A 6,000-nucleotide genomic window follows, 5' to 3' on the forward strand; every position below is an offset into this window, starting at 1 on the left:
TTCGATCTAATCGTGGTGGCGAATACCTTCTGGGGATTTTAAGGATTACTTAACTAAGAATGGGATTGTATCTCAATTGACTGCACCTAGAAGTCCACAACAAAATGGTGTGGCAGAAAGAAGGAATAGGACTCTTTTAGATATGGTTAGGTCCATGATGAGTTATTCAACTCTACCTATTTCCTTTTGGGGATATGCACTAAACACAGCAATGTATCTTCTGAATTTAGTACCTTCGAAGTCTGTTCCTAAAACACATGTGGAGTTGTGGAATGGGCGTAAGCCTAGTATGAGACATCTCCATATTTGGGTTGTCCAGCACAAGTGTTAAAAGGAAAGTCTGACAAGTTACAGTCTAAAACAGAAGTGGTTTTCTTTGTTGGGTATCCAAAAGGAACTGTTGGAGGTTTATTCTATAGTCATAAAGATAACAAAGTTTTTGTTAGTACAAATGCTAAATTCTTGGAAAATGACTATATGAATAATTTTACTCCTAGAAGTAGAGCTGTGTTGGTTGAAATGAATGAACTGTAAATGAACAACCAATAGATGAAACTAGGGACGATGTGGCTGTATTAGATACACCACAAGATACTACTCATGACATGTCTAGTACTCAGGTGCCTCGTCATAATGGGAGAATTGTTCGGCCTCCTATAAGATTCATAGGTTTGGGAGAAACTTATGAAGCTATCTCAGAAGACGTTGAATCGGATCCCTACACATATGATGAACCAATAAATGATATAGATGCACATCATTGGGTCTAAGCTATGAAATCTGAATTAGATTCCATGTATTCCAATCAAGTTTGGGATCTTGTAAAGGCGCCTAACGGCATTAAACCTGTTGGTCGCAAATGGGTTTACAAGAGGAAGAGAGGGATATATGGAAAGGTTGAAACCTTTAAAGCAAGGCTAGTGGCGAAAGGGAATACACAAAAGAAGGTATTGATTATGATGAAACTTTTTCTCCAGTAGCAATGCTTAAATCTATCAGAATTCTCTTATCCATTGCTGCTCATTATGATTATGAGATTTGACAAATGGATGTCAAGACTGCATTTCTTAATGGCAATCTTGAAGAGAAAATCTATATGATGCAACCGGAAGGTTTCATAGCAAAGAACCAAGAGCATATGGTATCAAGTTGCAAAGGTCCATTTATGGACTTAAGCAAGCATCTAGGTCATGGAACATCAGATTTGATCAAGCAATCAAGACATTTAGTTTTGAACAAAATCTTGATGAACCATGTGTGTACAAAAGACATCAAGATAAAGTAGTAATGTTCCTAGTGCTTTATGTTGATGATATTCTACTCATTGGAAATGATGTAGGGGTAATGTCATCAGTAAAGATTTGGTTGTCAAGTGAATTTGATATGAAGGACTTGGGTGAGGCTAACTTTATTCTAGGGATCAAGCTTTGGCGAGATCGCAAGAATAAAATGTTAGGCTTATCACAAGCTGGATATATAGATAAGGTTCTAGAACGGTTTAGCATGCAAAACTCCAAGAAAGGATTGCTTCCTTTCAGACATGGAGTTCCTCTATCTGATGACCAAAGGCCTAAGACTCAAGAGGAAGAAAATATGATGAGATAAGTTCCTTATACTTCTACAGTGGGAAGTCTCATGTATGCCATGCTTTGTACTAGACCAGATATCTATTATTCAGTTGGCATGGTCAGTCAATATCAATCAAATCCAGGACCAATACATTGGCAAGCTGTAAAGCATATTCTCAAGTATCTACGGAGAACGAGAGGTTATATGCTTGTTTACCGAAGTGAGGATTTAATGCCTATTGGCTATACAGATTCAGATTTTCAATCGGATCTAGATTTCAGAAAATCCACTTCAGGATGTGTTTTCACCTTGGGAGGTGGAGCCATTAGTTGGCGGAGTATTAAGCAATCTTGTATTGCAGACTCCACCATGGAGGCAGAATATGTTGCTGCTTGTGAAGCAGCAAAGGAAGCTGTATGGCTCAAGAAGTTCCTTTCTGACCTTGGTGTAATAAGAATGGAGCAAGTTCCAATCACATTGTTTTGTGATAACAGTGGAGCAGTTGCACAATCTAAAGATCCAAGGAATCACAAGAAAGGAAAGCACATTGAGAGGAAGTACCATATCATTCGAGATATTGTTGCTCGTGGAGATGTGGTGGTAGCAAAGATTGAAAGTGCAAATAATCTAGCAGATCCATTTACTAAAGCTTTGCCTCAAAGGACTTTCAAGTCACATTTGGAGAGAATGGGAGTTAGATTAGTACACAATAGTCTTTAGGGCAAGTGGGAGATTGTTAGGATTAGTGCCCTTAAATCCTATTGTATGATGCTATGTATGATACTAAGTTTGACATTATGTATGACTTAATATTATGTTTAATAAATTTGGTTTATTATTATCTGAAATAATGGTAACATGAATATTCGAACATTATCACATAGTCCATGAGATGCATAGTATGTGATTTATGTGAAGAGTCACAGAAGATATAAATCACAAGTTCTTTGTAAACTCAGAATTATAGTTCGTAGTTGGTGATGAAATTGGGCATTTCATTTGCGAAGACTATAACATATCAATCATGATGATTTGTCTTGATCATGGAAGTGGTGACTTCTGGTTGATGTGTTAATATGTTTTAAGAGTTAAGACATTTGAACTGGACCGCTGTGAGATTTATTATTCTCCTAAAGACTGTCAAATGAATAATAAATCTCACAACTTACATTTGCATGAACTCTTAATCCTGAGAGAATAATGGACCTGATCATAAGGTGTAGGTTGCTTTGATATATCAGGAGTGAGATCTAAAGTAACGGTCAAAATCTTAGTATATTGGGCAGCCACATTTAGTGTTGATGGAACATATATTCTCAAGATGGAATTCATAGTCTCTTAACGGAGATATAAAATATTCCCTTGAGATAAATTTAATGGGTTTGTTATTCAGAGAGTTAGGCCTAACCACTTTAGTAAGTAGTTACTAAAGTATATATTTATGAAATTAGTTTTCATAAATATATGATGAATAACTTAAAGGATTAAACCGGATACTCAAGGATCAAGATGTAGTAATTTNTCATGGTCCTACAAGATTAATTTCTTGGTTTATAGTAGTTTGATCAAACACCTTGTCTTAGCCTCGAGTTTGCATTCCATGCGGAGGGTGTTTTGTATCATGGTACTACAAAATAAGCCTGTTAAGGGGATGAAATGTGGCTACACATGATTCTAGAAATGGTATACACTAGACTAAATATATTAGTATCCTCTATGCTGAGTTCTTACTATAATTATTTAGAGCCAAATGTATAAGGCATATTATTAGTGTTTGAAGAGTTATCATGATAGCACTAATGATGAGAATTGTTCTCAATCAATCATAGTATTTTATATTCACTCTATGCTGAGGGATATTGAATATGAGATTGGGTTGTCGTTGCATATATTATATTATGGTTTTATTAAGGTTTCATACTATATGTTTATATGCTAAATGATAATGTCCAGTTTATTGATATATTCATGTTTATTGTTTTCAGATTTAAAACATGGCATCATTTAGCCCACTTGTAACTATTCTTAATCAAAACAAACTGACTGGATCCAACATGTTGACTGGAAAAGAAATTTGGACATTGTTCTTACTGCTGAAGAGATAAGTATGTTCTTACTAAACCATGTCCTAGCTTTCCTTCATTAGATGCTCCTTCTGAGGAAAAACAACGATATGATCGTTGGCAGAAATCTAATGAGATGGCCAAGTGCTACATCTAATAAATACTCTCCGCATGGAATGCTAAGCTCAAGGCAAAGACAAAGTATTTATTCCATACTACTATGAACCGACAATGGAGGCCGTGAGACCCAACTCTTGTATCTCTCTCCCACTAGATGTTTTAAAGAAAAGGTTTTTAATTACAAAACATGCATAATCTAATTACACATAGTCTTAGTACTTTTACATGTGAAAACACTTAGAAAAAATTCTGATTTTATTTCTTTCGATCGATCGAATGTGCCCCTCGATTGATCGAAAAAAATTAAAAAATTTGAACTTGATCCTCTGACTCCTTCAATTGATACTCGATCGCCTCTCGATCGATCGAAAAATAAATTCGATCGATCGACTAACAATCGAAAATCAATCGTTCTAAAAAGTCTGATCACTATCTCATTTGATCGATCGAAAGTGATTTTCGATCAATCGAAAATCGCGAAACTCAAATTTCCAGAATTTTTCCTAAGGCAGTTTTCTTCGTTTTTCATGAACAAACATTCAACATATGAACATTACAGTCAGAGATTGATGTCAAAACTGAAATTCATTGATGCTAATGCCTTAAGATTCAATTTGACATACTTAAATTCAAATTTAAACAACATCATAACATCAATTTCAGTTTTCATCAATTCATAGTTTCAATAACATGCAGAAAATTAAAACATAATCTTCTAACAATATGAAACTATCATCTCCAATTCTAAAACTCACAGAACATGTTAAACAATACGAAATTGAAGACCGCTCTGATACCATTTGATGGAAATAAGAGATGAATGCAGCAGAAAATAAGTTTTAAACGGATCTACTTCATTCGATATTGATAACACGTACTAAGTAAATTTCAGAATTTGAGAACAAGAGATCGTACCTTGAAGCAGTGAATTTCAAAAACAAAGATTGAAGCACTTGGGACTACTTTTAATCTTCACTCCAATTCCACTAACGCCCAAGATGTGTGGTCTCTCAATTGGTAACAAAGGGATGATTAGTGAGTGACAAAAATTCACATGCACACCATTTCACAATGATGTTTCTTCCCATGAAAATCTGAACGTTTTTCCCTTTGTATCTAACCAATTTATCTAATTGGGCTGGCCTTTTGGGCCTTACCAATTGGGCTTAAGTGTGTGGCTTGGAGTGGGACCAAAAGGGACCAATAAGACACTAGCTCCAATAGGCCTTGGGCTTTTCTGTCAACTCTTGACAAGTCCAAAGTTACCATTAACTATATTTAATACCACTAGATAAATATAGTTGCACTCTAGGTCTTATCTATAAATTATATCCCAAGACTTTATTATACATGCAACCCCTTCATAAAATATTCGTAGTAGTACAAAGTCATTAATGTAGACTGCCACTTTGTAAATTACTACATCTTGATCCTTGAGTACCCGGTTTAATCCTTTAAGTTATTCATCATATATTTATAAAAACTAATTTCATAAATATATACTTTAGTAACTACTTACTAAAGTGGTTAGGCCTAACTCTCTGAATAACAAACCCATTATACTTATCTCAAGGGAATATTTTATATCTCCGTTAAGAGACTATGAATTCCATCTTGAGAATATATGTTCCATCAACACTAAATGTGGCTGCCTAATATACTGAGGTTTTGACCGTTACTTTAGATCTCACTCCTGATATATTAAAGCAACCTACACCTTATGATCAGGTCCATTATTCTCTCAGGATTAAGAATTCATGCAAATGTAAGTTGTGTGATTTATTATTCATTTGACAGTCTTTAGGAGAATAATAAATCTCACAGCGGTCCAGTTCAATATGTCTTAACTCTTAAAACATATTAACACATCAACCAGAAGTCACCACTTCCATGATCAAGACAAATCATCATGATTGATATGTTATAGTCTTCGCAGATGAAATGCCCAATTTCATCACCGACTACGAACTATAATTCTGAGTTTACAAAGAACTTGTGATTTATATCTTCTGTGACTCTTCACATAAATCACATACTAAGCATCTCATGAACTATGTGATAATGTCCGAATATTAATGTTACCATTATTTCAGATAATAATAAAACAAATTTATTAAACATAATATTAAGTCATACATAATGTCAAACTTAATATCATACATAGCATCATACAATAGGATTTAAGGGCACTAATCCTAACACATTGGAGCTAATGTCTTATTGGTCCCTTTTAATTTCACTCCAAGCC

Source organism: Quercus suber, unplaced genomic scaffold (genome assembly GCF_002906115.3).
Source record: "Quercus suber isolate HL8 unplaced genomic scaffold, Cork oak 2.0 scaffold_375, whole genome shotgun sequence".
NCBI lineage: Eukaryota > Viridiplantae > Streptophyta > Magnoliopsida > Fagales > Fagaceae > Quercus > Quercus suber.